This window comes from Schistocerca americana, chromosome 2, assembly GCF_021461395.2.
Source record: "Schistocerca americana isolate TAMUIC-IGC-003095 chromosome 2, iqSchAmer2.1, whole genome shotgun sequence".
In the NCBI taxonomy this organism is placed as follows: Eukaryota; Metazoa; Arthropoda; class Insecta; order Orthoptera; family Acrididae; genus Schistocerca; species Schistocerca americana.
In genome coordinates this window covers 398,665,378-398,683,524 of record NC_060120.1, presented here as the reverse complement: position 1 = coordinate 398,683,524, position 18,147 = coordinate 398,665,378, and the positions used below count along the sequence as shown (strand labels likewise).

The window sequence follows — 18,147 nt, the reverse complement described above, 5'->3', positions numbered from 1 at the left end:
GTTGCCCCTGCAACTACTGAAAAGGCTGCTGCCCCTCTTCAGGAACCACATTTTTATCTGGCCTTTCAACTGATACCCCTCCTTTGTGGTGTCATCTGTGGTAGGCTATCTGTATCGTTAAGGCACCAAGCCATCCCACTGATGGCAAGGTCCATGGTGCATGGGGATGAAATATTCTTAGTAACCAGGGAAAAATATTGTTAGTAATCATATTCTTCCATTCATCACATGTTGGTATGTAACAGTGCCAACCTCCCCCCCAACCCACCCCCACCCCTCTCCCCACCACCACCACCTCTCTCTCTCTCTCTCTCTCTCTCTCTCTCTCTCTCTCTCTCTCTCTCTCTCTGTCTGGCTATTCTGTTCTGAAGTGTGTGGAGTGATCATTTTCAGCTGGATTCCAAAGTTTCTGAGAAGCTCCCTTCGTGTCATAGTTAACACACCTAGTACCATTATCCACACACAACATCTGTTCAATACAAGAGTGTTGAATTCACAGAATTTATGAATGGCATCAGATTTGTGACTGGGAAAATAAGCAGTCCTGTATCCAGATCAGTCATCTTTAAATTTGACAAGAAAATTTGCACCGCCAACTGATTGAATTGACATAAGACTGCAGACATCTGATCAGCATTTGTGATTCGCAGTTGCTGCCGAAGAATAGATCACCGCAAACTTCACTGTATAACAATGCCAATAAATGTACATTTTTGACAATGTCAGGAATTTAACATTGATTTTGCATAAACTAATCCATTGTAAATGAGCATTTATGATTTAGTTACTGTAACACACATTGTAATTAACATACCGTGTTAAGTCTAGTTTTCCCTTTCAACAGGAATATATATTATCAACATTCATCATAAATTATACTCTATTTTTCAGTTTCCTAGTTACTATAACCTCAAAAAGTTTTAGGAAATTTGTAATTTTTACCACAGTGTTTTTTTTTTCTGCCTTCATAGAAATCTAATTTTGTGTAATTGCTTCAGTTCTTATATGCCTAGTCCTTGGAAAAAAAGTAGTAGACGTGATCAACAAAACTACCCTCCAATATCCTTGACATTGATTTGTTGTATAAACTGGGAACAGTTTCTGAGCTCAAGCATAATGAGCTATTTTAAACAAAATACCTCCTCCATGCCAACCAGCACAGATTCCGAAAACATCGATCGTGCGAAACCCAACTCACTCTTTTCACACCCAACAAACTGAAAGCTTTGGATCAAGGCAGTTAGATAGATGCAGTATTTCTCGATTTCCAAAAGGCATTTGACTCAGAACCAAATCTATGCTTATTATCAAAAGTATGATCTACATCTACATCTACATGATTGGAAAAGAGCACAGATAGTCCCAGTCTTCAAGAAGGGTCGTCGAGCAGATGCGCAAAACTATAGACCTATATCTCTTACGTCGATCTCTTGTAGAATTTTAGAACATGTTTTTTGCTCACGTATCATGTCATTTCTGGAAACCCAGAATCTACTATGTAGGAATCAACATGGATTCCGGAAACAGCGATCGTGTGAGACCCAACTCGCCTTATTTGTTCATGAGACCCAGAAAATATTAGATAAAGGCTCCCAGGTAGATGCTATTTTTCTTGACTTCCGGAAGGCGTTCGATACAGTTCCGCACTGTCGCCTGATAAACAAAGTAAGAGCCTACGGAATATCAGACCAGCTGTGTGGCTGGATTGAAGAGTTTTTAGCAAACAGAACACAGCATGTTGTTATCAATGGAGAGACGTCTACAGACGTTAAAGTAACCTCTGGCGTGCCACAGGGGAGTGTTATGGGACCATTGCTTTTCACAATATATATAAATGACCTAGTAGATAGTGTCGGAAGTTCCATGCGGCTTTTCGCGGATGATGCTGTAGTATACAGAGAAGTTGCTGCATTAGAAAATTGTAGCGAAATACAGGAAGATCTGCAGCGGATAGGCACTTGGTGCAGGGAGTGGCAACTGACCCTTAACATAGACAAATTTAATGTATTGCGAATACATAGAAAGAAGGATCCTTTATTGTATGATTATATGATAGCGGAACAAACACTGGTAGCAGTTACTTCTGTAAAATATCTGGGAGTATGCGTACGGGACGATTTGAAGTGGAATGATCATATAAAATTAATTGTTGGTAAGGCGGGTACCAGGTTGAGATTCATTGGGAGAGTGCTTAGAAAATGTAGTCCATCAACAAAGGAGGTGGCTTACAAAACACTCGTTCGACCTATACTTGAGTATTGCTCATCAGTGTGGGATCCGTACCAGGTCGGGTTGACGGAGGAGATAGAAAAGATCCAAAGAAGAGCGGCGCGTTTCGTCACCGGGTTATTTGGTAACCGTGATAGCGTTACGGAGATGTTTAATAAACTCAAGTGGCAGACTCTGCAAGAGAGGCGCTCTGCATCGCGGTGTAGCTTGCTGTCCAGGTTTCGAGAGGGTGCGTTTCTGGATGAGGTATCGAATATATTGCTTCCCCCTACTTATACCTCCCGAGGAGATCACGAATGTAAAATTAGAGAGATTAGAGCGCGCACGGAGGCTTTCAGACAGTCGTTCTTCCCGCGAACCATACGCGACTGGAACAGGAAAGGGAGGTAATGACAGTGGCACGTAAAGTGCCCTCCGCCACACACCGTTGGGTGGCTTGCGGAGTATCAATGTAGATGTAGATGTATATAGCTAATGTGCAAATCACACTGAGGCTCCTCATAAAGGTTTTATTTTTTTATTTGCTGTCTGTGTAACAATCAATTTTTGGACACAATTGTAGATTTTAGGTTTCAAAACAATTCTCTGTTATTCCACTCTTGAACAGCGTAATGAAAAAAATGAACACCTATATCTGTCCGTGCGGGACAGATTATTTTATTATGATTATCCTTTCACCCAATGTCATCAGCATCAACAATATATTTTCTCATTTGGAGGAGAAAGTTGGTGATTGAAATTTTGTGAGAAGACCCCACTGCAGTCAGAAACACCTTTGTTTTAATGATGTCCACTCCAAATCCTGTATCATGTTATGACACTCTCTCTCCTACTTCTTGATCATGCAAAACATCCTGCCCTTCTTTGAACTTCCTTGATGTAATCCATTGATCCTATCTAGTAAGGATCCCACATCATGCAGCAGTACTCCAAATGAGGATGGACAAGCACAGTGTAGGCATTTGTTGCATCTTCTAAGTGTTCTGCCAATAAAATGTAGTCTTTGGTTCACCTTCCCTACAACATTTTCTATGGGTCCTTTCCAATTTAACTTGTTCATAATTGTAACTCCTAGGTATTTAGTTGAATTTAGGGTCTTTAGAATGGGTTGATTAATCATGTAACTGAAGTTTAACAGATTCCTTTTAGCACTCACATGGATGACCACACACTTTTAATTTTTTGGAGTCAATTGCCAATTTTTGCATCATACAGGTGCCTTATATAAATCATTTTGCTATTGATTTTGATCATCAGATGACTTTACTAGATGATAAACACCAGCATCACCAGCAAACAACCTAAGATGGCAGCTCAGATTCTCTCCTAAATCATTTATATAGATAAGGAATAGCTGAGGGCCTGTAACATTATCTTGGGGAACACCACAAATCACTTCTGTTTTACTCAACAACTTTCTGTCGATTACTACAAATTGTGATCTCTCTGACAGGAAATAATGAATCCAGTCACGTAACTGAGATGATATTCCATAAGCTTGCAATTTGATTACAAGTCGCTTGTGAAATAAGGGGTTGAAAGCCTTCTGGGAATCTAGAAATACAGAATCAATTTGAAATCCCTTGTTGATAGCACTCAACACACTGAGTGAGTAAATAGCTAGTTGTATTTTACAAGAATAATATTTTCTAAATCCGTATTTACTGTGTGCTGATAGACCGTCCTCTTCAAGGTAATTCATAATGTTCAAGCACAATATGTGTTCCAAAATCCTGCTGCAGACTGACGTTAATGATATGCACCTGTAATTTAGTGAATTACTCCTACTGCCTTCCTTGAATATTGATGTGACATGTGCAAGTTTCCAGTCTTTCAATAAGGGTCTTTCGTTGAGGGAGCATATGATACACGCTTATTAAGTACGGGGCTAGTACATCAGCATACTCTGAATGGAACCTAATTGGTATACAAACTTGACCAGAAGACTTGGTATTATGAAGTGATTTGAAAGTTGCTTCACTACTCCAAGAACACCTACTTTTAAGTTACTCATGTTGTCAACCATTCTTGATTCAAATTCTGGAATATGTATTTCATTTTCTTTGGTGAAGGAATTTTGGAAGGCTATGCTTAGTAACTCTGCTTTAACAGCACTGTCATCGATAGTATTTCCATTGATATCACGCAAAGAGGGCATTGATTGTGTCTTGCCCCCAGCATACTTAACATATGACCAGAATTTCTTTGGATTTTCTGTCAGGTTTCATTGTGAAAACTATTACAAGCATCTCCTAATGAAGTCTGAGCTAAATTTCAAACTTCTGTAAAAGATCATCAATCTTGGGGGGTTTTGTTCTTTTAAATTTGGCATGCTTTTTTACATTGTTTCTGCAACAATTTTCTGACCTGTTTTGTGTACCTGGGGCTATCAGCTCCATAATTTGTTAATTTATTTGGTATAAATCTCTGAACTGCTGCTGATATTATTTCTCTGAATTCAAGCCACAACTGGTCTACACTTACATTATGAAGTAAGGAGTAGTAGCGAAATTTGTGAATGAAATGAGCATATTTTGGTAGAGAGGACACAGCATGTTACCTTGGAGTGTCATAAATAGGGGTAAATGTAACTTGCTGTTCACACTGTATATCAGTGACTGTGCTGAGAGTATTAGTGTTACCCTCAGACTGTTACCTATAACAAAGTGCTGTCTGAAAGAAGCTGCAAAGATAGTCGGTCAGATCTTGATAAACTTTCAAAGTTGTGTAAAGATTGCTAACTTCCTTCAAATGTCCACAAATGTAAAATTGCACATTTCACAAAAAGAAAAAAATGTTGTATATTATGACTATAGCATAGTTAGAATCGACCAAATCATCCACCATTCACCTCCTCTTGCCACCACCTTCATATTGTGTGCCTATGTGAATGTGAAACTGAATTATCACGTATGTTCCATCATGGGAAAAGCAGGTGATAGATTTGAGTTTCTTTGTAGAATACTGGTGAAATTCAATAAGTCTACAAACAAGATTTCTTACAAATCACTCATGCATCCCATCCTAGAATACTGCATGTAATTGCGACTCATATCAAGTAGGGCTAATGGAGGATATTGAATGTGTACAGAGAAGGGCACTATTAATGGTTACAGCTTTGCTTGATCCATGGGAGACTGTTGCAGAGATACTGAAGAAACTGAACTATAAGACTCTTGAGTACAGACAAACTATCCTGAGAAAGCCCACTTACAAGGTTTCTAGAACAGGCTTTAAATGATGACTTTAGGAATATAATGTAACTCCTGCACATCACTCCCATAGGGATCATGACAACACGATAAGATTAATTACAGCATTTGAACAATCACTCTTCCTGCACTCCGAGATATACCCTCTGCCATGCACTTCATTGTGGTTTGCAGACTATAGATGTAGATGTACATGTAGATACATAAATTCACCTGTGTTTGTAGTTGTTGCTGAACTTAAGCTGATGCACCTTGCCTAGATGACAGGGTTCACAGAAAGATCTTGTTTTATTACAGTAAGTCTTTCAACAATTACCCTAGCTAACATTTGTTAGAGTATCCATGTACTGGCATGCCCCCATTGTTCATGCAGCTGTTTCAAGTCATTCACTGCAGATGTTTACTTCATCACTTGCAAGAGTGTATTTATTTTGTCACAAAAAAAACAGTCATAAGATTGAAAATCAACTCGAAAATATCTTTCAAAAAAATCACCCACAGGGATGTGGAAAGCAAAACTCCGTTTCTAAAAAAGAAAACACCATCTGGGTAGGATGAAACACTGACATCTGTAATCCAGAGAGCATACAGCATCATTTCACAACCACTGTCAGCAATCACAAATCAATCTTTTGAGCAGGGATGTTTTGCAAATGTATTAAAAAGGTTAGGTTAGGTTAGGTTAGGTTAGGTTAGGTTAGGTTAGCTGAGATAAAACACCTATTCAAAAAGGGATTGACAGAAGATGGGGAATACCGTCCTATCTCTCTTCTGCTGGTACTTTCTAAAATGTTCAAAGATTCCAACAAAACAAATTCAAAATTTTCTTACTGTAAATGAAATAATTTTTAAATACTAGTTCAGATTCCAACAAGGAAAAGGCACTGTAAATGCAGTCAATCAGTTTACTCAAAAAACACGCTCCTCGTTAGATAAGGGTAGAAAAGTCACAGGAATATTCTGTGATCTGACAAAAGCTTTTGCAGTGAACCACTCATTACTCAAATGTATATCGCATATATACTGAATCAGAGACACTGCTTTAACTCGTACTTGACTGACAGAAAACAAAGAACAATAACTTCAAAGTCAAGAAATTACTCCTAAAACTTGAAAATAACTGGCCAAGGAGTTCTGCAAATTTTGAGATTGGGTCCCTACCAGTTCCTTTCCTACATAAATGACCTAAAGAAAAAAGAATTACATGCAAGAAGTTTGAACAGCTTCCAAATGTCGTATCGATGTCCGTGATGGAGGAAGGAACTGATTTCACAAGTATTCTTCGTCAGATAGTGAGAGAGGAAGTTCAGAAGGCACTTGGATTGCACGGCGAGCAAAAAACTGAGATGCTTCAAGAGGTCATAAGGGAGGAAATGGGACAGACATTGAACCCAGTCTCTTGTCCTTCATTTCCCTTTAAAATGGTGAAAAAGTCAAGACCCAAGCGAAATTACATTCCTACAATACTGCATGGGGAACCTGTTTGGGCAGCAAGGAAGACTGAGGCTGGAGGACCCAGTATAACCAATCAGTACGTTTCCACTGCAGACGACCGGGACACGTGGTGTGCTATTGTCAAGAAAGGCAGCAAATATTTGATGACACCTGCACCAGAAGACAGAAGATCGATCTTAGCCGATGCCAACTCCGTGACAACGAAGATGAACAAGAAGATGTGGGTGCAGGACGACGTAGGTCACCATCGCCGCAAGCTAGCCGCTGGAGAGGATGCTCTCCAACACGTCGATCAAGGTCTCCATTGCTGTTTAGAAGCTCCAGCTAATCACCTAGCCTCCGCAATCTGGAAAATTAAAGGATGCAACCTTTCTTGGAGGTGAGGCGGCCGAAGAGAAAAATCCTCTGCCGTCTATCACTACAAAAATGATAGGAAACTACATCGATATCCTCACGGATGGCCGACCAGCCCAAGCTCTTGTGGACTCTGGAGCATCATATTCAGTCATTTTGGAGAAGTACCATTGTCAGTTGCAGAAAATCGTATTCGTCGATAACAAAACATCTCTGCTGATGGTGGCTAATGGGAAATATGTAAAACCTACAGGAAGATGTGTCAATCGTGTGGGTATAGGTGGCCATACACAGCCCTTAGAATTCAGCGTCTTACAAGAGTGTAGTCATGACGTCATTCTCGGATGGGACTTTTTGAAAGCTTCTCAGGAAATTATAGATTGTGGTCGCTCGAAGATTATGTTAGACGAGATGAGATACTGCAGACAGGAAGATGCGCATCAGAGTGCGTGGAAAGTATGTGTGCTGGATGAAGTGATCATTCCTGCAGTCAGCACTAGAAAGGTAACTGTCATGTGTCATACCATGCATCACTCCATGGATCTTGTAGTGGAATGTAAGGGAAGCATACAACCGAAGAATAACTTGGTCATCCCAACCTCTGTCGTCTCGTTTAAGAACAGATTCAGTGAACTGTGGATAGTTAACTGTCGCCGAGAACCGCAGATCCTTCCAAGATGCATATGCATAGCAAATGCTGAGCCGTTAATTGCAGAACAGCTGAGCGTCATAGAAACCTCCCATGCCGAGTCTGTGAACGAAATTGACGCTACCACTATGAAACAAGATCTTCTAGCTCGATTATCACCAGATCCCACCAAGGAACAACAGAAGAAGCTACTTGCCATTCTTCAATAGTTCTCTGAATGCTTCAATCCGCAGGTGAAGAGCAAATTAGACAAGTCGATGGTGAAGCACCGGATTAGTACTGGAGACCGTCAACCAATAAGCCACAGAGTATACCGTGTGTCAGCAACAGAACGCCAAATAATTCGCAACGAGGTAGAGAAAATGAAGAAGAATGACATCATTCAGCCTTCGCAGAGCCCATGGTCATCACCAGTGGTTCTCGTCAGGAAGAAGGATGGCAATTGGTGCTTTTGTGTTGATTACAGGAAGCTTCATAAGACAACTAAAAAGGACGTTAACCACCTTCCACGAATTGACGATACACTAGATTGTCTGAAGGGGGCTAAGTTTTTCTCAACCATGGACATGTACTTGGGATACTGGCAAATCGAAGTAGATGAGGCTAATTGTGAGAAAACTGCATTCATCACCCCTGAGGGCCTGTATGAGTTTAAGGTAATGCCGTTTGGTTTGTGTAATGCACCAGCAACTTTTGAATGGATGATGGATAATCTTCTATGTTACCTGAACTGGATGATGTGTCTTGTTATTTAGATGACATAATAGTGTTCTCAGACACATTTGATGAAAATATAAAAAGACTGAGGGCCGTTCTTAAGTGTCTCCAACAAGACGGACTGAAACTTAATCCAAGAAAGTGTCTCTTTGGAGCAAAAGAAATCAAAATACTTGGACACATTGTGTTAAATAAAGGTGAGCAGCCCGACCCAGAAAAGGTGAGATCTGTAACGGAATTTCCTGTTCCTTAGAGTATTAGAGATGTGAGAAGCTTCCTCGGATTATGTTCTTATTACCGTTGCTTTATCAAAGACTTTTGTATCAAAGCCAGGCCACTCGAAGAATTGTTAAAAGCCGGTGCTAAATTTATCTGAGGTGGTGCTCAACAAGATTCTTTTGATGTGCTGCGAAATCTCTGATGACTGAAACTGTACTTGGTCTGTATGATGAGAGAGCGCCTACAGAACTACACACAGATGGCAGTGGGTATGGGATCTGTGCTGGGTGCAATTTTCGGATGGAAAAGAGAAGGTTATAGCCTATGCTTCTAGAACACTTACAAAAGCCGAGAGAAACTACTCAACTACAGAAAGAGAATGTCTTGCTGTGATCTGGGCCATGTGCAAATTTTGGCAGTATCTCTATGGAAGGCCATTCACAGTTGTTACAGACCATCATTCAGTTTGTTGGTTGACAGGTCTTAAGGATCCAACAGGATGACTCGCCAGGTGGGCACTACGTCTTCAAGAGTATGACATTACCATAGTGCACAAAAGTGGAAGAAAACATCAAGATGCCGACTGTCTCTCAAGAAACCCTGTGCAAGACCATCAAGACTTTGATGAAGATTGTGACTGTCTCGCTACACTCCATGATCTCCCTGCTGAGCAGAAGAAGGACGCCAAGATGTCTCAAATTACGCTTGCCTTAAATCGGTCAGAGGATGTGAAAGGACAATTTAAGGTAGTTAATGGATTATTTTCCAAGTAAAACTTTGATTTGTTTGGAAAGAGGTGGCTACCAGTCATTCCTTAACACATGCGCTTAGACGTTCTACAGAAATTCCATGACATAGATGAAGCCATACATTTAGGATTTATTAAGACGTACGATAGGATCCGCAAGAGATTTTTCTGGCCAGGTTTATTTAGGAGTGTCTGTCACTATGTGTCACACTGCCGAGAGTGCCAGAGGAGAAAGGCAGTTCCTCAGAAACCACCTGGCCAACTCATACCAATTCCACTAGCCAAAATGCCTTTCCAGCATGTTGGGATTGACCTCCTCGGACAATTTCCAGCATCTGCTAGTGGCAGTAGATAGATTATTGTTTGCACTGATTATCTGACATGCTATGCCATTACAAAAGCCATGAAAACAGCCAAAGTATTTGAGGTAGCCAAATTCATCATGGAAGACATTGTATTAAAACATGGTGCCCCAAGGTCATTAATTACAGATCAAGGGAAAGTTTTTCAATTGAATCTTGTGACACCGATAAACTGTCGGTGCAACATTACTCATCACATGACGAGTGCCTACCATCCGCACACTAACGGGCTTACTGAACACCTAAATAAGACCTTGGCTGACATGCTATGAATGTTCGTCAATGTTGAGCAGAGCAACTGGGATGAGGTGCTACCTTTTGTGACGTTTGCCTACAACACCGCCAAACAAGACACCACAGGATTTATGCCATTTTTGCTGGTGTATGGGCGTTAGGCGACTACGACAATGGACGTTGTGTTTCCGTTACATCCTGAGGACGTGGACGATGACTACATCGGCCAGGTGTTAACCAGAGCTGAGGAAGCTCAGCAGTTAGCTCGACTTCGCACGCTGCAGGCTCAAGAAAACGATCGCCAAAGGTATGACGTGAGCAACCACCCTGTTGTCTGCCAGCCTGGTGATCTCGTCTGGATATTCACTCCTGTCCGGAAGGTTGGTCTCTCTGAGAAGCTCCTCAGGCGCTACTTTGGACCTTGTAAGGTTGTAAGACAGTTGTCTGAGGTTACTTATGAAGTTGAAGATTTCGACCCCGACACAAGACAACGAAAGATCAGAGATATAGTCCACATCATTCGAATGAAGCCCTATAAGGATCCTGCAACCCAGGGTAAATTCGAAGTTCGAGCAACAGGCAACAATCGGAAAGGTGACGAAGAGCATAGCGGCAAAGGAGGTTCTAAGATCACTGCCAGGGTGAACATCAGTCATCGGGAGTCGAAGTATGCGGGACCAATGACTCATTCCTGGACTAGGATGCCGTAACACTGAGACGCTGTTCTGTTAAGGAGGGAGCAATGTCGCAGAACAAACTGAGTAGCACCGTCAGTGTGGTATAGCAGTTATGATACTAGACTGTTGCATGGAGGGATGTGAGTTCAAAACTCACCTGAATTGTAAAATTTTAATTTCTATATTCGGTTCAAGTATGCCCTATAAGTATCCAGAAATGTCAAGAATCATTGAACTGGAGTGTTCTGTAACTGTATACATACCGTATGTGTTATGGCTGGAGGCAGTTCGCTCCGCGCCCTTGTATGTACAAGTGCTGAATAAACCTTCATTAAGTGAAGTTAGTGTTCATCATTCATCTAATTACACCTTCTTCTACATGGCAATATAATAAGATTCATTATAAATGTTGAAGTACGAAGATATTTGTAAACATGATACGTTAATGAAAGCTTGTGCTGTGAGAAGCTCTGTTTTAAAGGAAGTGGCACTATGATTGACTTGGGTGAGAGGTTGTCTTCAATGAAATGAAAGGATGGAACATGGAGGCAATGGTAATGAAGGAGTGGAGGATTGGATGAGGGAGGGATAGAAGGAGAAGAGGGATATGTGGCAGACAATCTTTGCCCAGGAACAGGGAGAGATAGCTTACATTACAAATAGGTGCACAGAATGAAGGTGGTGGACAAGTGGAGGTGAATTGAGTACAGGGGGAAAGTTCTGATCAAACAGTGTAATTGCAGATACATCTCTGCAAATATCTAAATGAAGTAGAGGAGAAAGATAGAGCAGGAAATGAAGTGGAAATAGGAACTGATGAATCTTCAAGATAGAGACTTGAGAATGATTCCTAGAGCTTCTATTTCCATCAGCAAATTTCATATATGACCCTGTGATTCATTCAGCTCTCCCCTTACCAGTCCTGTAACTGCTATTTCATATCACATCAGAGGCAGGGCCATATGCAAAAACAATTTATCTCCTATACAGTCTTCACGGCAAGCACCACATGGCTTTCTGTATGGTCACAACTGCTACACATCTGTCCAGTGATTTGAATGGCCATCTCCAAATCACAGGCAAGGGCAAGTTTTACTGTCTAATGACAGCAGAAAATGAACAAAGAGGAGGGTCTGAGTCAGAGGGTCAGATGGTCCTGCAATTGTATAGGCTGCAAATTCCTTGACTTGCACCATAGAATGGTGGGGTATCAGGTTCCTTAATAAATCAGGGTTCCATTACACCCACGAGGCAGCTACACAGTCAGCCACCACCTTCCTTTATTCTCCCAGAAGCAGCCTGACACCTTTCCCCACCTCTACCTTGCTATCCTCCCCTGCCCCTGCCCCAGCTTCCTCCTTACCCCCTACACCCACAGATTGCTTTTCCCATCAAGCACTGTTGGTGTATACGGTCTGGCATCAGTGGCCAGACACAGTGGTCACGTGTGTGTGTGTGTGTGTGTGTGTGTGTGTGTGTGTGTGTGTGTGTGTGTGTTTTCTATGTTAGAAGAAGGCCTTTTGGCCAAAAGCTCTATCATGTAGCAGTCTTTTTGTTCTGACTGACTGCAACTGAACGTCTCCTCTACATGGTGAACAACAATCTGTCCTTTTCATAATATATCTGCTATTCCATCCTGGATGTTCTGTTGTTTTATAATAGGTTCTTTTCACCAACCCCCGCAACTCAAACAAAACAGTTGCTGAAAGGTTCAAAGAAAGTTTAAGTATTGCCTCAAATAGGTACCCCACTCTCACACTTATTATTGGTAACGACTTCAATTTATTCTCAATATGTTGATGAAAATACATGTTCCAAGCCGGCAGCAGGTATAAAACATTGACCAAAATTGTAGTAAGTGCTTCCTCCAAAATTTATTTTGAGCAGTTATTTCATGAGTCCACTCAAAGTGTATATGGCCATGAAAACATACTTGATTTCTTAGCAACAAATAACCCAGGCATTAAGATGGATATTCGGATTAGTGACTACAAGCTCATCTTGTTGTTGTTATTGTGGTCTTCAGTCCTGAGACTGGTTTGATGCAGCTCTCCGTGCTACTCTATCCCGTGCAAGCTTCTTCATCTTCCAGTACTTACTGCAATCTACATCCTTCTGAATCTGTTTAGTGTATTCATCTCTTGGTCTCCCTCTGCGATTTTTACCCTCCACACTGCCCTCCATTGTTAAATTTGTGATCCCTTGATGCCTCAGAACACGTCCTACCAACCGGTCCCTTCTACTTGTCAAGTTGTGCCACAAACTCATCTTTTCCACAATTCTATTCAATACCTCCTCATTAGTTATACGATCTACCCATCTAATCTTCAGCATTCTTCTGTAGCACAGCATTTCAAAATCTTCTATCCTCTTCTTGTCCAAACTATTTATCGTCCATGTTTCACTTCCATACATGGCTACACTCCATACAAATACTTTCAGAAACGCCTTCCTGACATTTAAATCTATACTCAATGTTAACAAATTTCTCTTCTTCAGAAACGCTTTCCTTGCCATTGCCAGTCTACATTTTATATCCTCTCTACTTCGAGCATCATCAGTTATTTTGATCCCCAAATAGAAAAACTCCTTTACTACTTTAAGTGTCTCATTTCCTAATCTAATTCCTTCAGCATCACCCGACTTAATTCGACTACATTCCATTATCCTCATTTTGCTTTTGTTGATGTTCATCTTATACCCTCCTTTCAAGACACTGTCCATTCCGTTCAACTGCTCTTCCAAGTCCTTTGCTGTGTCTGACAGAATTACAATGTCATCGGCAAACCTCAAAGTTTTTATTTCTTCTCCATGGATTTTAATACCTACTTAGAATTTTTCTTTCGTTTCCTTTACTGCTTGCTCAATATACAGATTGAATAATATCGGGGAGAGGCTACAACCCTGTCTCACTCCCTTCCCAACCACTGCTTCCCTTTCATACCCCTCAACTTTTATAACTGCCATATGGTTTCTGTACAAATTGTAAATAGCCTTTCGCTCCCTGTATTTTATCCCAGGCACCTTTAGAATTTGAAAGAGAGTATTCCAGTCAACATTGTCAAAAGCTTTCTCTAAGTCTACAAATGCTAGATACATAGGTTTGCCTTTCCTTAATCTATTTTCTAACAAGGGAACATCCCCATCGCACCCCCCTCAGATTTAGATTTAGTTATAAGTTGGCACAGTGGATAAGCCTTGAAAAACTGAACACAGATCAATCGAGAAAACAGGAAGAAGTTGTGTGGAACTACGAAAAAATAAGCAAAATATACAAACTGGGTTGTCCATGCCTAAGATAGGCAATATTAAGGGCAATGTGAGCCGAGGAGCGCCGTGGTCCCGTGGTTAGCGTGAACAGCTGCGGAACGAGAGGTCTTTAGTTCGAATCTGCCCTCGGCTGAAAATTTTGCTTTCTTTATTTTCGCAAAGTTATAATCTGTCCGTTCGTTCATTGACGTCTCTGTTCACTGTAATAAGTTTAGTGTTTGTGTTTTGCGACAGCACCGCAAAACTGTGCGATTAGTTGACGAAAGGACGTGTCTCTCCAATGGGAACCGAAAACATTTGATCGCAAGGTCATAGGTCAACCGATTCCTCCACAGGAAAACACGTCTGATATATTCTATACGACACTGGTGACAGCATGTGCGTCACATGACAGGAATATGTTGTCGACCCACCTAACTAGTACACTTGGCGAATGGGTAAAAAGATTCTTCTACCTTGCCCGATTTAGGTTTTCTTGTGGATGTAATAATCACTCCAAAAAAAGTGATGAAAACATAAGGGTTTGTCACATAAACTGAAAATAAAAAGTTAAAATTTTAGGTCGAGGGAAGATTTGAACCAAAGACCTCTAGTTCCGCAGCTGTTCACGCTAACCACGGGACCACGGCTCTCCTCGTCTCACACTGCCCTTAATATTGCCTATATTGCACATGGACGACACAGTTTGTATATTTTGCTTATTTTTTCATAGTTCCACACAATTTCTTCCTGTTTTCTCGATCGATCTGTGTTCAGTTTTTCGAGGCCTATCCACTGTGCCAACTTATAACTAAATCTGAGGGGGGTGCGATGGGGAGGTTCCCTTGTAAGATAAGTCATAGGGTCAGTATTGCCTCACGTGTTTCAACATTTCTACGGAATCCAAACTGATCTTCCCAGAGGTCAGCTTCTACCAGTTTTTCCATTCGTCTGTATAGAATTCGCATTAGTATTTTGCAGCTGTGACTTATTAAACTGATAGTTTGGTAATTTTCACATCTGTCAACGCCTACTTTCTTTGGGATTGGAATCATTATATTCTTCTTGAAGTCTGAGGGTATTTTGCCTGTCTCATACATCTTGCTCACCAGATGGTAGAGTTTTGTCAGGACTGGCTCTCCCAAGGCCATCAGTAGTTCTAATGGAATGTTGTCTAATCCTGGGGCCTTGTTTCAACTCAAGTCTTTCAATGCTCTGTCAAACTCTTCACGCAGTGTCATATCTCCCATTTCATCTTCATCTACATCCTCTTCCATTTCCATAATATTGTCCTGTAGTACATCACCCTTGTATAGACCCTCCATATACTCCTTCCACCTTTCTGCTTTCCCTTCTTTGCTTAGAACCGGGTTTCCATCTGAGCTCTTGATACTCATACAAGTGGCTCTCTTTTCTCCAAACGTCTCTTTAATTTTCCTGTAGGCAGTATCTATCTTACCCCTAGTGAGATAAGCCTATACATCCTTACATTTGTCCTCTAGCCATTCCTGCTTAGCCATTTTGCACTTCCTGTCAATCTCATTTTTGAGACGTTTGTATTCCTTTTTGCCTGCTTCATTTACTGCATTTTTATATTTTCTCCTTTCATCAATTAAATTCAATATTTCTTCTGTTGCCCAAGGATTTCTACTAGCCCTCGTCTTTTTACCTACTTGATCCTCTGCTGCCTTCACTACTTCATCCCTCAGAGCTACCCATTCTTCTTCTACTGTATTTCTTTCCCCCATTCCTGTCAATTGTGCCCTTATGCTCTCACTGAAACTCTGTACAACCTCTGGTTTGGTCAGTTTATCCAGGTCCCATCTCCTTAAGCTCCCACCTTTTTGCAGTTTCTTCAGTTTTAATCTACAGTTCATAACCAATAGATTGTGGTCAGAGTCCACATCTGCCCCTGGAAATGTCTTACAATTTAAAACCTAGTTCCTAAATTTCTGTCTTACCATTACATAATCTATCTGATACCTTAGTGAAACTGAATCCTGTGACATCCAAATCTACCACAAATAAGTTCAAAATGTATCTACTTAAAAAAATAAGATAAAAATCAGCTTGATGCCTTCCTAAAAAAAATCTTCCTTCCTTCCAAACCAATTGTGTAAGTACAGACCTGAGGTGGCTTAAATTTAAAGAAACAGTATTGACAGCAACTGAAAGCTTTATACCAAATAAATTAATAAGAGATAGAACTGGTCCCCGATGGTACATGCAGGTCACAACACTGTTCAGAAGCAACAAAAGAAATGCAAAATTCTCAAGATTGGCAAAGTATTAAAGAAGCTCAAAATTTAGTGCACATTTAAATACGAGATGCTTTTAACAGTTTCCACAATGAAACTATGTCTCAAAATCTGGCACAAAATTTAAAGAGATTTTAGCCATATGTAAAGTATACCAACAGCAAGACACAATCAGTACCTCTACTGTGCGACAGTAATTATAATGTAACTGATGAAAGTGTCAGGGGGGGAGTTAGTAAATAAGCTTTTTGAAGTTTCTCCACCGAGGAAGACAAAGTAAATATTCTAGAATATAAATCAAGAACTGCTGCCAACTTAGAAGCAGATATCCTCAATGTAGTGAAGCAACTCTCATCACTTAATAACAGCAAGTTTTCTGGTGCAGACTGTACACCAATTACATTCCTTTCAGACCACTCTGATTTAAAAGCCCCATACTTCACAATCACATGCAACCATTTACTCATCGAAAGATCCATGACTGGTTTGTTGCATAGGTCACATCAATACTCAAGACGGGAAGAATTACCTCAAAGAAAATGACATATTAACACACAGTCAGCACAGATTCTAAAAATACTGTTCAAACAATGGCTTCTAATAAAACATACCATTATGGAGCATCATCTTAGCTCTGCGACTGGATTCCTGGTTTCCTATCAGAAAGGTCACAGTTTGTTGTAACTGACAGAAATTCATGGAGAAAAGCAGAAAAGCAATCTGGGGCTCCCCAAGGAATCTGGCAGCCCTCTGCTGTCCCTAATCTATATAAATGATTCAGGAGACAATCTGAGCAGCCCTCTTAGGTTGTTTGCAGATGATCAGTCATTTACAATCTAGTTAAGTCATCAGAAAAGCAAAACCAATTGCAAAATGATTTAGACACGATATCTAAGATTGCAAAAACTAGCAAGTGACACTAAGTAATGAAATGTCTGAAGCTATCCATACAAGTTCTAAGAAGAATCCATTAAATTTCAGTTACATGATAAATCATAAAAATCTAAAGGCTGTCAATTCAACTAAATACCTCAAGATAACAATAGTGAACAACTTAAATTGAAATATTCACATAAATAACAGTGTGGGGAAGGCAAACCAAAGACTGTGTTCTATTGGTGGAACACAAGATACAACAAATCCACAAAAGAGACAGCCTACACAACACTTGTTCATCCTCTGCTACAGTTCAGTATGTGACCCTTACCAGATAGAGTTGGCAGAGGATGTCTAGAAAGTTCAAGGGGGCAGCTCATTTTGTACTGTCAAGGGGAGGGAAAGTCACAGATACGATATGCAAGTTGCTGTGATAATCATTAAAAGAAAGGCATTTTTCGATGCAGTGAGATCTTTTCACAAATTTTCAATCTCCAACTTTCTCCTCTGAATGTAAAAATATTTTGCTAACACACATCTACAAAGGGGAACTGATAATGATAATAAAATAAGAAAAATCAGAGCATGCACAGAGAGATCTAAGTGTTAATTTTCAGCACCATGTTCAAGAGCGGAATGGTGAAGAAATAGTGTGAAAGTGCCAGGCGCTTAGCTCTGAATTGCAGAGTAGCAACGCTTAGGCAGATGGACTGCTTCATAATCTGTATATCTTTCTTCATATATTCTATTCTTAAGAATTGGTAACAACTTCTACAATGCAGTCAACAACATTCATTAGTGCTGAAACACTGTCTTAGCTGAACTGGTATGTGGAAGGAAATTGTATGTTTCCCTCCCAAAGGAAAAAGAATAACAATTTACACAGCTGTTTAAAAAAACAGTAGAAA

General features: G+C 40.4%; 1 protein-coding gene across 6 annotated transcripts in view; it reads right to left on the bottom strand.

Annotated features, from left to right (window-relative positions):
* The window catches only part of LOC124596296 (transmembrane protein 94), a 493,514-nt gene that overhangs the window by 287,409 nt on the left and 187,958 nt on the right, over window positions 1–18,147 (bottom strand). The window lies entirely within an intron of this gene.